General features: G+C 47.3%; 1 protein-coding gene across 6 annotated transcripts in view; it reads right to left on the bottom strand.

Moving 5' to 3' along the window:
• Nucleotides 1–19,155, bottom strand: part of SMYD3 (SET and MYND domain containing 3) — a 690,952-nt gene that overhangs the window by 69,416 nt on the left and 602,381 nt on the right. The window lies entirely within an intron of this gene.

The following is a 19,155-nucleotide window of genomic DNA, read 5'->3' as shown; positions in this document are numbered from 1 at the left end:
AGCGGGCGGGGAATGGGCAAAACAGGTGAAGGAAAGTAAGAGGCACAGGCTTCCCATTACAGAAGAAATAATTCACGAGAATAAAAGGCACAGCACACAGAATACAGTCAAGGGTATTATAATAGGTTGGGTGATGACAGATGATAGCCACACCTGTGGGGAGCACAGCAGAAGGTAGGGAGTTGTTGAATCACCATGCTGTACACCCTGAAACTAATTCAACATTACTAATTCAACTGCACTTCAATAGATAAATAGGTAGATAAAGTCATGCATATTTAGTTTCCAAAACAAACTTATGTCCACAAAAAATTTGTACACAAATGTTCCTAACAGTATTATTCTTAATAGCCCAAAGGTAGAAAGAGCCCAAATGTCCACCAACTAATGAATGGATACATGAAATGTGGTATATCCATAAAAAGGCATACCATTTTTCTTTTTTTTAAATTTTTTTTATTTTTACTTTTTTAACATTTATTTTTGAGACAGAGACAGAGCATGAACAGGGGACGGGCAGAGAGAGAGGGAGACACAGAATCTGAAACAGGCTCCAGGCTGTGAGCGGTCAGCACAGAGCCCGACGCAGGGCTCGAACTCACGGACCGTGAGATCATGACCTGAGCTGAAGTCGGCCGCTTAACCGACCGAGCCACCCAGGCGCCCCAAGGCATACCATTTTTCAATAAAAAATATGAAGTACTTATCTATGCTACAAAATGGGTGAATGTTGAAAATATGCAAAGTGAAGGAAGCCAGTCACAAGGACCACATGCTGTATGATTCCATTTACAGAAATGTCCAGAATAGGCAAATCTAGAGAAGAAAGCAGACTGCTAGTTGCCTAGAGCTCAGAGAGCCAGGGAGATTGGGATGTGAAAGCTAAGGGGTACAGGGTTTCTTCTGGAGTAATGAGAATGTTCTAAATCAACTGCATTAAAAAGATGGTTATATAATTCTGTAAATATACAAAAAGCCATTGAGTTGTACATTTTAAATGAGTGAAGGGCGTCTGGGTGGCTTGGTCGGTTGAGCGTCCGACTTTGGCTCGGGTCATGACCTCACGGTTCACGAGTGCGAGCCCTGCATCAGGCTTGTGCTTCGGATCTTCCGTGTCCCTCTCTCTCTGCCCCTCCCTTGCTCACGCTTTCTCTCAAAAAATAAACATTAAAACAAATAACAAATGAGTGATAATTGTATGCTGTGTGGATTACATCGCAATAAAACTCTGCTTAAAAAGCAAAGGCGATGCACGGCCTAGTATGAAGCTACGTTGAACACTAGTGAAAGCCCCAGTAGCTACGAGTGCGTGAGCAGGTGACTGGCCCGGGCACCGACTTGTCCTTCAACTTCTGAAGCCTGCAGACAGGGCTCCTCCAGGGAACTTTCTAGACCGAAGAAATGTGACACACAGGAATCAAGAAATATTTCCCAGACTATCGTAGGAGGAGAAAGCTTAGCGATGACTGCTTTTGCATGCAACACCCAGCCGCTGGTGACATTTGCAGTTCACCAGGGCGGCACAAGGTGTATGCGGGCCCGCTCATCTCTCCCTTGAGATAGCGAGCGTGCCTTCAGCCCAGAAGAGATAGATCTGTCTTCCTCCTCTCCAAATGTCCCTGACCCCACCCCCACAAGGCCTGCATTGAGCTCCAGAACTATCATCTGGAGGAAGACGCAGATTCCTGGTGGGTGGCCTGTGGGCCTGGCCCCCCTTCCCTCTGCACCTCAAAAGCCCTGGCCTGGTTTCTCTCACCACAAACAGCAGGATCGACAGCCTCGTCCAAATTCCGCACACCTCTTAACCAAACCTGCACTGATCCCAAGTAAACAGTACTTGAACTTCAGAGGTCTGGGTCCATACGTGTGTGTGAATGCCACACTGCTCAATATCTTGGCCTGGGCCCGCCCTCAGGTACCGTTTACCTACACAGTTCTGTGCAGTTCTCGACCTTGCAGAGGCTAAGGAGTGGCGGGCCTCCACGAGAGAGCTACACGTAGGAGCTCGGACAGCCGACTGGCTAACCTCTAGCTGCTCCAACGACACTGATGGAGCTCTCCCCTGACAGACGCAGAGCGGGAAACCGCCGTCTGTCATCTGCACCAGCGGGAAGGTGGGGCTAAGCATTCGGCCGAGACGTCAGTCTGAGAAGTGCTTCTGGGACCTCTCAGACCCGCCATCCGCGGCTGTGCCGGGGAAAGCATGTGCCTCAGTAGCATTCTCTCTCGTTTGCTATTCTGCCACGGCAGGGGTTGACGCTGCCCTTACAGCCTTCTCTCCGAAGAGCCGTTAATAACTCGAAGTTTCCATCAACTACAAACATTCTCGTCACACAGCCCACTTGACTGCATTGCTCACACAAAGGTTGCCAACATTTGGACCGAGTCCGACGGGATTTTTCATTTGGTTGAAGTGGTTTCCAATGTTTTCTTGTTTTCCAGTGACTGAAGGTCAAGTCTGGAGCAGGGGATTGTATTAATAGAGCCCTTGTGAGGCAACTGCTGAAGGGACATATTAACCCCTCACTGACCAGAAAACACCGCCAAGCGAGGCTCTGTGGGCGAACAACCTTCACATTGGCTGATTCTGAACAAGGTCAAGGATTATAAGTGTGTGTGTGTGTGTGTGTGTGTGTGTGTGTGCGCGCGCGCGCGCACGCGTGCACGCACGCGTGAAGGAGGAGAATCTTGGCTCACAATTAGGGAGGAGTTTTGAACTGGAAATCTTTCCAGACATCACCCAAGCCAGTGTTAAAGGAATACTTGCTTTCTCCTGTCAGTGACAGACCTGAGTTTCTACAGCTCACCGCCTTTCTCGCAGGAGGGAGGGAAGGCTTTTGCAAACCACGTGACTGCCGTGATTTGCAGGCATATTTTCTAATGAGTGGGTGGATTCGGGGCTTGCTTACCACACATGGGCGGTTAAGTTTGGAAAAACATACTCTACCCCTGCCTTACTCTGGGATTCTAAGACATCATCAGTTTTAAGCTCCTCATTGATTTCCTAGCAGGTTTTATTTTGAGGGGGAAATGGGAGAAACACTGATTACAGGTATATAATTTTGTTTTTAAATTACAGGAGCCTACATTCTTCTATACAGGCACTTAAGAGACTTTCTTCTTCAATAGTTCAATTATACATTGTAGCTAGTCATTCTCTGCCTTCAGAGTCTAAAGGTTTTCTGAGTCACTTTGACCTTCAGAAGTTAGGTTCAGTATCACTGTGCCTTCTATAAACTCTGCATGATCGTGATCTCTTTGCACCTTTAAGATAAACAACATAATTCTGAATCCTATAAAGGAATATTCGCTTAATGTGTCTTCTCTTTTCGTCAAGGTTACAGTTCCACATTTTCCTTAATTGAACACATCACTGGAAGGTGTCCACCTTCCAAGGGTCCTCATAAAGAGGGGATCATCATTCCAAGAATGGTCACTCCATCTTACTCGGAAGTTTCTGTGATCCATTCCTAGAAATCTGGCCATGTCGGTCACCTTTAACTACACTGCCCGGGCTGTGGCAAAATTTTCCTTGACAATGCTGATGCACAACAATCTTTTCTTTTTAAATACATATTTTGGGGCACCTTGGTGGCTCAGTGGGTTAAGCGTCCAACTTTGGCTCAGGGCATGATCTCACTGCTCATGAGTTCAAGCCCTGCGTTGGGCTCTGTGCTGACAGCTGACAGCTCGCAGCTCGGAACCTGCTTCAGATTCTGTCTCAGTCTCTCTGCCCCTCCCCTGCTTGTGCTCTCTTTCTCTTTCAAGTATAAATAAACATTAACAACATTTTTAAAAAAACATTATTTTGCTTGGGGACAATTATAGGTTCATTCACAGGAGAGTTGCAAAGATAGCAGAGTTCCCATAAACCATTCTCCAATCACCCCCATTAAGATTACCAAGGAACACTGGTCAGAACCAAGAGACCAGTGTTGGCATATCACTACTAAACAAACTGAAGACTTTATTTGGATTTTACTCATCTCTCTACCGATGTCCTCTTTTTGCTCGGGAATCCAATTCAGGGACAACAGTGCATTCAGTTGTTACATGTCCCCAGTCCCCTCTGCTTGGTGGCAGCTTCTCAATCTCTCCTTGCCAATGTGGAAGGGCACCAGCCAAGAACTCTGTACGTTGTGCCTCGACATGGGGTCTTCTCATGTTTATCTCATGTAAATGGGAGTTACGGGTTTTTGGAAAGAATATCAGAGGGGACATGACAGACTCACGGCATCACTGACATTGTGAACCTGACCCCTTGGTTAAGGTGGTAACTCACCAGGTGTTTTCACTGCAACCCAACAATCTTTTTATTTTTTTTTTAACATAACAATTTTTTTCAAAGAGGCAATGGAAGGATCTAAGTTAAAACTTACCCTTGGCAGCCTCTCTGTGTTAATAATTCACCGGAGGGGCCATGAGATGAACAGGCCCCCAGGAGGACGGCTGAGGCTTCACTGGGGGCAGGCGGGCACCTGCGCACATCCACACCCTCTGCTGGGGGCCAGGAGGGCTCATTCTGACAGGTGGGAGCGACAGGCAAGGGAGGAGCCGGGCACATGCCCTGCGTGACCCCGAGAGGGAGCGCCTCCTGAAACCCCTGTACCCCGCACACCCAGGCCCAGCCTGCTTCGGACACGGGTCCTAAGTCTCCAGGTTTAGAAAGAGCAGGTGTAAAAGGATGTGCTCTTTGTTTCCGAATGACGTTTACTGTCAGGCCCTGGGACATCCCACGGTACCTCATTTACCCCACTGTTTCTCAAATCAGCTTGATCGCAGAACCCTGATTTTCACTTACAAGCCCTTCTTCACCTAAACCGATTCCTGCTCTCCGAGGAAAGAAGGGAGGGAGGGCAGCGGCGAGGGTCCAGCCACTGGGGTTGTGGGCCTGAATCTGCCTCTCGCCCCAGCTGCCTGATGTGGCTGTGTTTCCGCATAAAAGAATGCTCTTCAGAGCCACGTTTGTGATGCAGTTAAGTGGATTTCCCTGACCTCTCACCGCCCCCTACACCCGGGAGGGCTGTGCCTGCACTCGCGTGAGCTGTGGACGGCCGACTCCGTCGCCACGTCGGGGAGTAAACGCCATCTGACAGGCAGTCCCGCACTCCAACACGACCCCCTTGGGACCAGGTCAGGACCGCTCAGGGCTCCGCCATGAAGGAGGGGGCACGGGGGCTCAGCACCCCACTAACCTGCCAGCCGCACACGCGGGCGGCTTTAGCGCAGCGGACTTCGGTCTCTGATACGGGGCTTTCACGTCCCCTGGAGAACACGGCGCTGGCAGGCTGGCAAGCGGAAAATTTAGGAAGCGAATCACGATAGACATCCTAGCCCACCTGACCGCACAGTGGGAAGGAGCCCCGATGCAGCCATCTGCGGGCTGGGAAGATGGCCACACGAGCTGAGTCATCAACCTTTCACCCGTGAGCAAGAGACCGAGGAGGGAGAGCCTGATGCCATTTACACCCAGGCTCCGTCTTGGCTACTGACAAGGTCCTTCAGGACACGAGGCTGGAGTGCCCCACGCTAAATGGCGGTAGCATTTGGCAGAGAGCATGCACACACAGGTGTGGAGGGCCATCCATCAAATGAAGGGCTCACGAGCGGGAGTTTCTGGGGGCAAATTCCACATGACGAGAATGGGGCCTTTTCAATTACAGGACAAGAAATGCGGATAATACCTATTTATGAGGATATTGTAAAGGATCAAATGAGATAATCTGCCTAAAGCTTTTTAGCCAGTGCCTGGCATAGAGATGATGACTAGCCTACACGAATCCCCTCTCGCACAAGCTTCCTTTTCACGGCAGACTGTTTTGTGGTTCGTACCATATGGTATGGACTGAATTCTGCAGAAGCGTGGTACTCTAATACCCCGGCCTTGGGAAGGCCTCAAGTTCGAACAATCGAGTGAGGCAGGAGACCTTTCAAAGCAGTCCCAGGATTCTATGGCACCATCCGGTAAAACACAGACGTCAATGTCCCGATGTGAGTCCATCTGGGCAATGCAAATGTTACCCGGGAGGCCACGGTGTCTTCTCTCTGGATGTGGTCAGAGTGGTCTTTCTCCCTCCCTCTCCCGATCTTCCTGCTCTCATGGCTTGTCAGCATTTACACTGCTCACGGGCAAGAATCAAGAGGGCAGCTAACACTTATTTTGCCATTGTAATCATGTCCACTCTGCTCTGAGTCGGAGAGGTGAGAAAAGTCAACCCCCAGGTGGGTTTCCAGCACAAGTGGGTCGATTTACATATACAGGTTTCAAGGCTTGAGATGGCCCCCAGACCACTGCTTGGCTGGTGCCTGGTGACAAGACTGTGGTTTTGCCATAGTCTTTGATTCCCTAGAACACGCAAGTGTCCTTGGGAAAGCCAGCTTAATGCTAGCCTGCCAGTTGAGATCCCACTGGGACAGGAGGATCTCCGAGTGCGTTTAGAAGGGGTATAGGGAGACCAGAGCGAGGCCTGGAGCCCCGAGGGTCTGGAGGGGCCACTGCTGTTGGGAGGCAGGAAGGGGTATGAGAAGAATGGCACCAAATAAGAGGGTGGACGCCATAGACCAAGCTTGTACCACAGACTCGCCAAGCACAGGATCAATGAAACTGGTTCCAACACTGACCTTCGGGACAAGTGACAGATCTCAGTCCTTCGTCCTGTTCCATTCCTCCCTCTCCCTGAGCACAGCTGCAGGAGGGCCTTCATTAGGTACCAGTTCCCTATTCCCAGTGGTCCTGGGAGGTGGCTTGGGAGCACAGCCCCTGAGCCCCTGGCACCTGCCTCCTTCCAGCCAGAACCCGGAGCCCGCCCCCCCGCCCCCCCCCACTGCAGGGCGTGACCCTCACAGCAATCTCTCAGGGAAAATGCCATCAGGCAAAAACAAATTCTGGCCAGTTTGGTTAGTTTTAAATACTTCTGTGGCCAGAAAGCAAGGATGACACCATTTGGGCTGGATATAAACCCAAGCGGGAGATTGAAGAAGAGGTGGGAGGCAGCCAAAGTCAGGAGTCAGCCCAGGATGGTCTGCCGCTCGCTGAGCTGGCCCTAGACTGCCGCGCACGACTGCGGCTTTGGGGGCCAGCCGCGGGGAACGCTCCTTTCGTGCAAGACATCTTCCTGAGAGAGGAGTCTGTGTTTACAAAGGTTAACCCCAGGCCCAACCAAAGGCCACCTAAGGCGCAAACGCTCTGAGTCAGTCAGACTTTACAAGTCCCATCTGGTGCCGAGCACCGCGCCGTGGCACACATTCCCAGTCAGCGGACCGTCCTAAACATCTTAAGCTGCTGACAGATGAGAGCTGGCCTCGCTCGTGGCACACATTCCTTAGTTCTCACGCATGTTCATATAAGGAAGTGGAATCCACTCGCTCCGGCTGGGGGACTACTCCTGCTCACAGCGGTGATCTGACCTGGACCTAGGGATGGCTCCAGCGCCTTTCTGTGTCTTTATCGTCATCACTGTTGGCGACACCTTAACGAAGCAAAGCTGGAAGCCGAGTGCACCCCGAGAGGAGCCTGAGAATTGACCCTGGACGGACAACTTTGCTTCTGATCTGCCAAGGAACGGGGGCGTCAGACAGGAGCCTCTTTTCCACTTCAACACCCCCAAGTTATCAAATTGCGTCAAGAGGAGGTGTGATGTTTCAAACTGTTTAATAACCTACAATATGGTACGGTCACAGACCAATCAGAAGAGATGCCGGTCACAGCAATGGAGCAGGGCCCCAGGGGTCACCTCTAGTGCATCCCTCTTCAGTTCCTGGGTTGTGGGAAGGTCACCAGAGGGGGGCCTGAGTAGCTGGCAGAGGGGCAGCAAGTATCCCAGTGCTAAAACGAGCAGTGGTCAGCACCCAGTCTTGTGGAGGGTCGGGCACAGAGGAGGAAGCAGAGAAGGAAGGCTCTGTAACCCTCGCTCTTCTGATCGTCCCATGTTAATACTCAAGAGAGTTTGGTTGCCTTAAATTGCTAGTGATCGATAACTTCGGAATAAAGAAGTCTAGTAAGAACGAAACTCTTCCCAGAGCCAAGTTCCACACTGGCCTGGGGGCCGGTGAGCCTCCCGAGATGCAGACCTGAGACTCCGGGAGATCTCTGGTCCATCTCGAGGGAGTGGAGTTCTGTCCTCCAACAGACTGAGAACATCTCCAGGCACCACCGGCTCATATTTCCACTCAGAACACATCCACTTGTGTCTGGGGAAAGGCAAGCATGAAATATACCTCATTGCAAAGTTGAAAAGCATGGAGGGTAAGTTAATTTCCAAAGAAGAAAGTCAGCGGCACAACACAATGGGCTGATTGATTTTCCCACCTGGGAGAGTCGCCGAATGGGCTGGCAGTTGAAAATACGATCTCTGACTTTTTTTTTTTTTCATTCCCTTTAGATCGTACATTTTATTTTAAGACCATGAAACAACATGAGATTAAAAGTCTCATTCAGAAACAGAAGTGGAAAGGAGGATTCAGTATTTCTCTTTGTTCAGAGAAAATACTTTCAAAGGTATTTCGTAACTAAAACTTAAATGTGCGGGTGAGGGTGTGTGTGGCCCTTCTCGCGTGGTTTGTGCTAGAGAGGCAGCCCGAGCTTCAGAGGGAACAGAAACCCCCCACCTACGGTCACTGCCAGGGCAGCGCTTGCTGACAGACGTCTGCAGAAACCCCAGGTCCTGCCCTGCTCCCGGCGGCTGGTGTTCTCGTCAATCAGAGGTTGTACCATCTTCTTGCAGGGGTGGGGAAAATAAGTAGGAGAAACCAGTCAGGTATGAAATGTTCTGCCACTTACTACGTGTGACTGTAGACAAGGCACCCAATTCTCAGAACCACGGCTCTTACGGTTCGAAATAGACAGATATCTTCTGCTGCTATCCAGAAAGACCCAAGTTCAGGTTTTCTGACAAAATGTGTTTTGTAGGCCTTCTCTAAGAAAAAGAATTCAGGGGCTCTTGGGTGACTCCGTCAGTTGAACATCAGACTCTTGATTTTGGCTCAGGTCACGATCCCAGGGTGGTGGGATCGAGCCCCATGAAGGGCTCTGTGCCGAGTGTGCAGCCTGCTTAAGATTCTCTCTCTCCCTCTGCCCCTGTCCCCAGCTTGTGTGCACACACGCACACGCACACACACACACTCTCTCTCTCTCTCTCAAAACAAAATGAAACAAAACAAAGAATTCCAAGTTGACAAATACAGAATTGAGAATAGGGTCTTGGAAGGGACTCATGCAAGTGAAGGGTCTACAGTCTAAGCCTCCTTAGCTCCACAGTGAATCCACTTTTGCTCATGGGCCTAGTCGAATGACATATAAGGATCCAAAGACAAAAGTGCTTTGCAAATCGTAAGGCATAACACTGAATTACTCTATGAATATATAATACCTACTGTGCGCCGAGTACAGTTGCGAACAAGCCAGCAGTGATCCCCCCTCGTGAAACCTAAGGTCTAGTGGCACAGTGTCATCACCTGTGGCCAAATATCCTCCTCTGGGTCCTGAATGCAGAAGTGAGGCTCCCCAACATGGCGCAGTCTGACTGCTCACCTGCCACACCAGCCCCTCTCGGGGCCCTCTGAGGCCCGGATGCCCGCACCTGACTTTCCGGAACTTGGGTCCTACTCAGTCTCAACCTCGGCCTTTTCCTCCCTCCCGGCCATTGTTTTCTTCTTGGCTTCCATTTTGAAACCCCCAGAGCAACAAGCCAGTCCTTCTAACCCCTTTTTTCAAAATATGAATAAGCAGTGGTTGCCTAGTGCAGAGGGGATGGGGAGAAGGTTAGAGGGCTAACAGGTAAGGAGCATTGGGTTTTGTTAGGGGGAGATAATAAAAATGTTCTACAGTTGATTGTGGTGACAGGTGCATAGATCTGTGAAGATACTAAAGCCCCAAATTATGAACTTTAAATGGGTAAATGGTATGGTACGTGAATTATATCTCAATAAAGATGTTTAAAATATGAATGGACAACTAAGAAGCCTCTAAAATTCAAGGAAAGCATACAGCAAGAAAAAGACCAGAATAAATAGAAAAAACTTGAAAGAAACCAAGATCATTCAGAAAATGGAAAAAAGAATTATTTTATTTATTTTTTAAAAATATTTTTTAATGTTTATTTCTTTTTGAGAGAGAGACACACACACACAGAGTGTGAGTGGGGGAGAGGCAGAGAGAGGAGACACAGAATCCAAAGCAGGCTCCAGGCTCTGAGCTGTCAGCACAGAGCCCAACGCAGGGCTTGAACCCATGAGGTGTGAGATCGTGACCTTAGCCTAAGTCAGATACTTAACCGACTGAGCCACCCAGGTGCCCTGGAAGAGAATTTTTAAAAGGCAAATTACCCTTAGAGAAGTTCAAGAAGATGTTGTGTCCACAAGATAACAGGGAGCTATGAAAAAGAAACCATTCAAGAACAAGAAAGAGTCTTGTAAATTTAAAAAACAAAAATTTGCTGAGATATAAAAATTCTATTAAAGATCTGGAAGAGAAAGTCAAGGATAACTCCCAGAATATAAAGCAGAAGGCCCAAGACATTGGGTACATAGAAGTTGAACATCTGACTACCAGGACTTTGAGAATGAAAGAACAGAGAAAAGAGAGCGACTGAAATCAAAAAGAAAAAAAAAAATAAAGAAAAATTTCCCCAGAGATAAAGAAAGTCTTTAATACAAAAGGGTCTAGCGTCAATGAAAAGTGCCTACGCCCAGACATATCCTACGAACTTTCAGAACATCAAAGAAGAACAAAACCTAAAAACTTACAGAAATATAGAATGGGTGATTGACAAACGGACATCAGAAATAACAGATCTTAGAAAAGACTGCGACAGGCTTTTAAAATTGTCATTGAACATGATTTTGAACTGAGAATTTCATATTCTAATTCTCCATCCAGAACGAGAGTAACTAAGCCTCTAATGCAGCAGGAGATCAAGGGACACTGCCTGAAGTCGATGACACAGGAAAGAGAAATTTCAGGATACTGTTTGAAGTTTTGCAGGGAGCCATTCAAAGAATGAAAGAATCACCATTTTTAATGGAAAAGGAAATGAAGGATAGAGAAAAAAAGAATAGTTTAAGCTAGATCTTTATTTTCTTATAGTTAGGAGTACGTAACTTCTTTAGCTAATATATAAGACACATAAATCCGAAGTTATTTAGAGGTACCAAAATAACCAACAGAAGTGCTGAAAACAAAGGTTTTTGGAAGTCACCGTTAAGAAGCAGGCCTGAAAGTTGGGAGGAGCGAAGCAGGAGTCAACCGCTTTTTATTTTAAAAATGAGATTAAGGTGGGGAAAAAAAAAGTTTAAAACTAATTAATGGGACTTTCAAACAGAGCCCGGAAGCATCTAAGCGGTTTCCAAAGTGAAGCGAACTCCTTCACAATCCATGGCTTTTACAGGCGTTTGAGCTCGGGAAATGTCATCTGAGAAGCCTCTTCACATTCGAAATACACCTTAGTTTACTAGAAATTGTGAGAAGTTCTGCAGCCAAGAAACCAGTTTAACTTCACTGGAAAACCAGGTTGATTCACTGGAAGATCAATTTGGTGAATTATTTGCTGATTTTCATAAATTTACCAACGGTCACTCAGACTTATGGCTTATGGGAACGTTTTCAGAGCTGCGACAGGAATGTGCGAATGGCCGAAGACTAGGAAAGAGGGAAAGAGTTTGTAAAACAAATTAATATAAATGGATAATTTGCTACGAATGAGATTGCTTAGGCTGTCTCTGGTTTCTTTTGGATGTTTCTGAATGTCGTTTTTAACTTGGTTTAAAATGTTACGCATTTGAAGTTTTTCTTTTCCTCAATTCCTCCAGTGGCCTGTCAGCTTTAATTTAGTATCTCTAGCAATTAACATTTAAATTAAACATAAATTCAAAAGCATCCCTGCAATATCAGAATTTTAAATCAATCTAAATCTAATTAAATTCTAAATAGACAGAAATGAAAAATTAGGGCTAATAAGTTACTTAGGAATTGGTGAGAGAACATTATAAGCGCTTAAAAACCGAAAGAAAATTACATTTCAAAAGCACAGAAAAGAAGCCAAATATAGCTGAAACAATCCTGACACATAAAAAGTGCCAAACCTGAATACAGAAAAAAATGTATCTCACAGAGGAAATTTTCAAACACTACTGAGTTTTGTTTTGCCAACCTTCCAGATTTTTTTTCTAGTGATGTCTCAGGAAGCATCTCAAGGTTAGTTTACTCCGAAAAGCATCTTTCAGTGTCCGTAAATCCAGACTGAACATTTCTGAAAAAGCTGCTAAGTAACCATTGGTAAATTTGGCATATCTCACAAATGGATCTTTCATGGAATTTGTATTTGGTGAACTGACTTTTAGTGAATTGGCTACTGGTGACCGATTTTCAGCAAACTGACCTGAAGCTATTTTATTTAACCTAGCTTTGCCTGAACTCATTTGACCAGGATCCTTTTTTCATATCGTATCAGTGGAACAGTTATCCCCAGGGAACAGACTTTGGAAAACACTACTTAACAGGAATGGAGTCAGATGCTTGCCGGGGGCCCTAAAGAATAGCAGATTTCGAGCATATTAATGAGAAACCGATAATGGGGGAGCTAATGAGAAAAGGAACTTGGCTTTTACCCAGATGTTCTACTTCTACAAACCTGCAGCCTCTACGTTCTATTCGGCCATCTGTGAGAGTGAATAATCCATATTTTGTATTAATTTAAGTTTATTTATCTGTTTTGACAAAGAGAACGAGAGAGCGAGAGAGAGAGAGAGGCAGAGACAGGAGAGAATCCCAAACAGGCTCTGCACCATCAACACAGAGCCCGATGCGGGGCTCCAACTTGTGAGATCGTGACCTGAGCCGAAGTCAAGAGTCGGACACTTAACCGACAGCCATCCCTGCATTTTGTATTAATTTTAAAATTAAAACGTTATACTTTCACAGCAAACTCATGAGTGAGAATGCAGTATTTGCTTTCTTCTCCTCCCTCTATGGCCTTTGGGTCTGAGAAGCAGACCGTCCTCACGTTTTACTACTCTCCTGCTCACACAGGCCAATGTGGTAGCTGCCAGCAGAGTGCCCAGCAGGGAACAAAGCAACATTTAGGGCACGGACACAGACTTGCAACCCCACCAGGACAGAGAGGAAGCGGACACTTGAAGCTTGCCTGGTAGGGAGTAGCAGGGACCTAACACCCTGCTGCTGCTGCTGCTGTTTGGGGATAGGAGTCCATTGTCACCAGACTTCCCATTTCCCAAGCAAAGATAGAAGCCTGGTCTTCCTAAAAAGTGTAAACATCTCCTACTCTTAGAGATTAGCAACTATTTCTTTTCTTAAAGTTTATTTACTACTTTAGAAACAGAGAGCGAGTCGGGGAGGGACAGAGAGAGAGGGGGACAGAGAGAGAATCCCAAGCAGGTTCTGCACCACCAGCACAGAGCCCAACGCGGGCTCGAACTCACAAACCATGAGATCATGACCTGAGCCGAAACCAAGAGTCCGACGCTAAACCGACTGAGCCACCCAGGCACCCCAGAGATCAACAACTATTTCAATTTAAAAAAATACCATGCAACTGGTTGGAAATACATACTTTTCAATACATACGAATGTATCCACGTGTGTGTATACAGGTAGATGTATATGTGCATAGCTATGTGATACTACTTTGTGAGATATCTACGTCTCACTTATCTTATTCCACCACCTCCTAAGTCACAGAAAAAAATGATGAGCTATCGAAGCTCTAATTGTCCCTCAGGATGTTCTCTTAGAGGCAGGCAGAGGAAGGAAAGGGCACACAGAACCAGAACTTAATGGTAATTGAAGCAACAGAGAGGTAGAACTGAGCTGGTTTGTTTCTATACTCCATTTGTAACTGAAACTGAAGAGGTTTTGGAGGGTTCTGGAACTCAGAATCTCAGCCAGAAGGGGCGATGAAGTTCATGTGGACAACCCTCCCACCCCGTACAGGAATTACTTCTAAAAAATCCAACAGATTGTATGAACACTTTCAAAATTGGGGAATTACTACTCTTCAAAACTCAACAATCCATTTATGGGCACCTGAACTATTATAAGCTATTCATGTCAATATCCCACCTGAAATGGGTCTCCCTCTGATTCCAGGTCCCACGGCCTGGCCCCTCCTCCTCTATCATGGGGGATCTACTTCCTTCCTGCTCGACAGCCCTTCAAATATCTGAAAGTTGATAGGACGTCTACTTGTCCTTCACAACGTCTTTTCACCTTGTGATGAAACATCCCCATTTCTAATATAATGTGGCTACAGAATTCTCATCCTGGTCACTCTCTGTCAGAAACTCTAGACACACTGTGATGGATGCATGCATCCAATTCCCGGAAGTTGACACTATCCATGCAACAATGCAGCCTAAGGCTGATTAGCTTTCCTGGCCACAGCACTGGCTGCCCTTGACACCCCAGATGTATTGGTTAGGATTTTTTATGTCGTATGAACCAAGAAATCCAACTGAAACTGGCTGACAAAAGAAAGAAAGAAAGAAAGAAAGAAAGAAAGAAAGAAAGAAAGAAAGAAAGAAAGAAAGAAAGAGAAAGAAAGAAAAAACTATCAGCCTAAGTGTTCATGTAGCTGCACAGTTACAGGGGTAAACTTGGTTTCAGGCAATGTGCGAATAAAGTGACCAGAATCTCTCCATCCCTCACCTCTGCTTCCTGGATTTGATCTTTCTCTCTCTTTGAGGTCGAGAGACCAAATAGCCTACATGTCCTGTGGCTGCATGCTTCCTCAGTTACGAGCAACAGGAAAGGGAAGTCTTTCTTAGTATCTCAAATAAAGTCCAAGAATGGACCATCATTGGCTCTAACTGGTCTGACTTTGGTCAGGTGACCAAGGAAATGTCCAGCTTAAGCTAATCGTAGGCTGCCCCCGTGGCCAGTAACATACAAACCACACAGCTAGGACATTTGAGGTCCTCTTGAAAAAGAGAGTAGAGGGATTAATACTAGTGTGGTGACCAGAAACAATCCGCTACAATATACTAGAAGAATTCTCCAGCCCGTTACTAAATTTTTAATCAGAAATTTTAAGGTCATCTTTTTGGTAACGACTAAATGTTTCTAATTAAGGAGGTAAGTTTCGAAGTTTGGATTAGTCCGCCAAAGCATTAGTTATTCTTCTCAGGTTCACAACCCTTACAAATTTGATATACACAACTTCTATCCTTTCATTCCATTAAGTCTTTGATAAAAATGTTGACTTAGGACCAAAAAAGAAAAAAGAAAAGAGCTTTGAGGCATCCGTTATGTTTCCCCAAAGGGGTCTATCAATCTGTTCATGACTCCTGCTCAGAAACAGCTCTCTGAAAGGTATCAGTAACCCTCGCTAGCTCACTAGCCCACATGTTTCCATCCACAGAAACCGTACCAGGAGACCCCCAATACCTTGCTGAGATCAAAGTGCACTCTTTCTGTCGCATTTCCAAAATGAATGCCGACCTCCGCCACGTGCCTCAGTGCCTCCAGGCAGCAATGAGCGACATACGCTGGGACTGAGGAGCCCTCACAGAACATGGCGCACACGGCCGCCAGGTACAGCGGGTCCCCCCGCCACTCCTCTGCCTCAGGTGGGCCTCACCGGCCTCCCGCTCCATCTTCTCCTCCTGTGGCCAAAAGACTTGTCCCAAGCTTCTAGCCCATGTCCTGGCACGAGAGGGTCCTGGCGCTCCCTCGGGGATCCTAGCCACCCGCTCTCACAGATCTCTGTTCCGACGTAGAGCTTGGACCGTGCGGGCTTGCTGCTTTTCTCTCTCTGCGTCACAGTGTTATCAGCCTTTGGGTGCTCTTTGCCACCTTTGATGAGTCTCCTGACATTTTTACTAGACCGTTTCGAAGCGAAACAGTACAGCGGACATCTGTTCTGTTTGTCTATTATCCCCACGCCTGCCAAGCTTGTGAACAACTTCTGTCCCTTGGGAAACGTGTGCTCCTGGTAAGGCTGCCAGCACCCCACCTCTCCTGGTTCAGGCCGGGGTGGGCGTGAGACCCAAACGTGCTACCAAAGGCCACCCCAAATGCTTATTTTAAAATCTGAAGCTAGTGGGAACAGACCTTTCCTTTTGCCACAGGGCCAGAAGATGCAGGCTGGGGCTGCCTGACACGATCTTCACTACCACACTGTGCAGAAGACTGTGTGGGAAAGAATAGGGCAAGACAGAGGAGAGAAGAACCGAGAGAGAGCGAGGAAAAGAGTGCACCATCTGATGACCCAGACCGTACCCCTGAATTCTGTCACCAGATCTGTCTACGTAGGACATGCACACAGCCGTGCGGGCAGCAAACTCCCTTCTCAGTCAGGCCGTCCGAGGCGGATTTCTGTCACTTGCGACAAGAAAAGAATCTTGACGGATTCATGTAGGAAGAAGGCGGGTGGCGTAGTGGGAAAGACCACTCAGCCCTCTAGAGTGTTGTATGGTCTGGACTCTTACGACCAAGCAAATCTGGGTTCAAGCTGATTCCAATGCCTTCTGTGTAAATGCAACAAAAATATGATACATGAACCTAAAGCCAGAGTTTGAAGCCTCGCAGGCAAGTCACATAGGCCTCGGCCTCCTTGCGTGGAAGGTAGGACTAGGCAAACTCCCTCCGCACCATGGCCGTGAAGGCTAACGGGCAAGCTGCTGGGTCTGCAGCAGGCTCTGAATAAGTAACAGCAATTCCTTTCCAATCTGAGAAAGCTGGAAGGCAGAGGAGAGTTCGTAAAGTCCTCTCACTGACTCCTCTGGAAAGATGCTGCAGATACTTTCACGATTGTGGTGCCCAATCTATCTCACTTTGGGAGGATACTGCGGTGATATTTCCCATTACAAGTGAAAGCAGATTTGTTCCTCTTTAACTCTGAAGGGCAGTGGATAGTATGATCGGTGTTCTTTGTTTGGAAAGAGAGATTTCCATCATCTGTTCCCTGGTGGTAGAGCGGGAGCTGTCTACACCCGCTCCCCGCCCCGCCACTGTCCCCAGGCCCTGCCCTCTGTTTGTTCAAGGGCCCAAGCTCACTGTTCCCCTGCATTTGTTTCCTAGAACCTGGCCAGGGCCACCCCCTTTGAATCTATGTAGCAGTAAGAATATTAGACATTTTTTCCAGCCAGTATGCTGTCATGAGCTCAAGAGCTTTGTACTATCTAGCCCAAAGGATTTTTGTGCTCACAATAACCTGGCTATCTAAAACACTGGGAACTATCATTTGTGGGCCATTACTCCCCATCTCTCATTTCTTTCAAGGACCTCTTACTGTTCCTTACAAATGCTCTCACCATCCTCTATCAGTGATTGGACTCAGGAGGGTTGACGAAACACGTTTACCTACAGTTTAATGGATAGCTCATTCATTTTATCCTTAGAGAATTTCTGAAAACTCAGGATAGAACTCCCTTAAAATACACAAATAGCATGTGTGTGGGCTGACGTTTTTTTAGATCACAAAACATGTACTTTACAGGAAGTTAAAATTGATTTCAATCAATTCTTTCTGAGCCTTTCAAAGTTATATGCATCCCTTCCCAATTCTCAGGCCTACCTGATTTTCTGCTGGCTCTCTACAGGGGAAAATGGGTTCCCCCCCCCCCACTTTCTCTTCTAAGAGCTGAGAAAAAGGAAAAGAGATAGCAGCTAGTTAGCGGCAGGGGCAGCCAAGCAAGAGATTGATTCAACAGGAGAAATTCAATGCATCCCAAAAGATTCTCTAGGATTGGATATCCTGCTGCTTAGGGTACAATTGGTTGTAATAAGGAACTGAAGATTTTCTGTTAGGAGAGTCAAAGTGCTCAGTGATGGCTTGTGAAAGTTAAAAAAAACAACAACAGTGAACCCCATGGGAAATGTTTTTATTTTGGAAATCCTTTCATGAGTAGGACGACCACAGACCATTTCTCAGAGTGCATGCTGTTCACATACGCTGGTGACCACAGAAGACTAAATGTTTTCCTGTGCAGGTGAGCTCGCCCCAGGGGTTAGAATATGGCTTTCATCCTGCTCTAAAAGGAGGCTGCTGACTGGGAATCAGGCAAAGGCAACAGAGGAAAAGTATTTCCTGTGTCCTGTCCTCGTCCTAGATCTCAGGAGTCACGGTAGGTACAGGTGTGGGAATGGATGGGGTTGGTCCGTGGCTGTGGGATATTTGAGCAAAGAGGAACTGGTATTCTTGTCCCAGATAGGAGGGGAAGCAAGGGAGGGTCTGCGATGGGCAGAGACAAAGTACGTGAGCCAGAATGAGGATGTCCTAGGAGGAAGGCCCAGGCAGGAGAACAGCAGGGACTTGGACACAGACCCTGGAATCAGCACTGGAAGCGTCAGAGGAGAGGAAAGGGAAGACTTCCACGGAGCATGAGCGTCCGCAGACTGGGTGAAAGCTACGAGTGGAAGCTTATGCCTTCCTTGGACACTGCCACCAAGGGGACACAGGGCTTGGGTCCCTTCAGGTTTGCTTGGAGAAAAACTCGAAGCAGGGAGTTACCCAAAGGTGGGACGCAGATGCCAGTGGCCCTTCTCCTGGTTTGAAGCCTTCCCAGTAGGCTAAATGCTAGAATGAGTCGTGCTGTCCGGAAGAGCCTGGAACCTTCACAGGACACGGTCCCGACTGGGAGCTTGAGTGTTGAAGGAGGGGCTCAGAGTATAACACGGAGCAGGATTTGGTGAAGGCCACACGGGAAAAAGTGGTGTCAGACGGGTATGCTACACGTTGCTTTAAAATAAAGGTTTGAGGGGCGCCTGGGTGGCTCGGTCGGATAAGCGTCCGACTTCGCCTCGGGTCACGATCTCACGGTATGTGGGTTCGAGCCCCGCGTCGGGCTCTGTGCTGACTGCTCAGAGCCTGGAGCCTGTTTCGGATTCTGTGTCTCCCTCTCTCTCTGACCCTCCCCCGTTCATGCTCTGTCTCTCTCCGTCTCAAAAATAAAATTTAAAAAAACGTTAAAAAAAAATTAAAAAAAAAAATAAAGGTTTGAGGACTACCGATGACTTTAAAGAGACCCAGGGGTTATGTTCTCCAACTGCCAGCAGGGGTCTGCAATGCATACAGACTAGAAGTTGAGTCTGATCACATGGCCACTTGGGTGATTTCTCTAGAACCTGGGGCTGATCAGGGAACTACTTACCAGACCTCAGACCTCTGTTGGCCCAGGTACTTCCCAGCAGATAAGTGAATA

The sequence above is a fragment of the Panthera leo genome, chromosome F3, assembly GCF_018350215.1.
Source record: "Panthera leo isolate Ple1 chromosome F3, P.leo_Ple1_pat1.1, whole genome shotgun sequence".
In the NCBI taxonomy this organism is placed as follows: domain Eukaryota; kingdom Metazoa; phylum Chordata; class Mammalia; order Carnivora; family Felidae; genus Panthera; species Panthera leo.
This window is presented reverse-complemented; position numbering and strand designations above follow the sequence as displayed.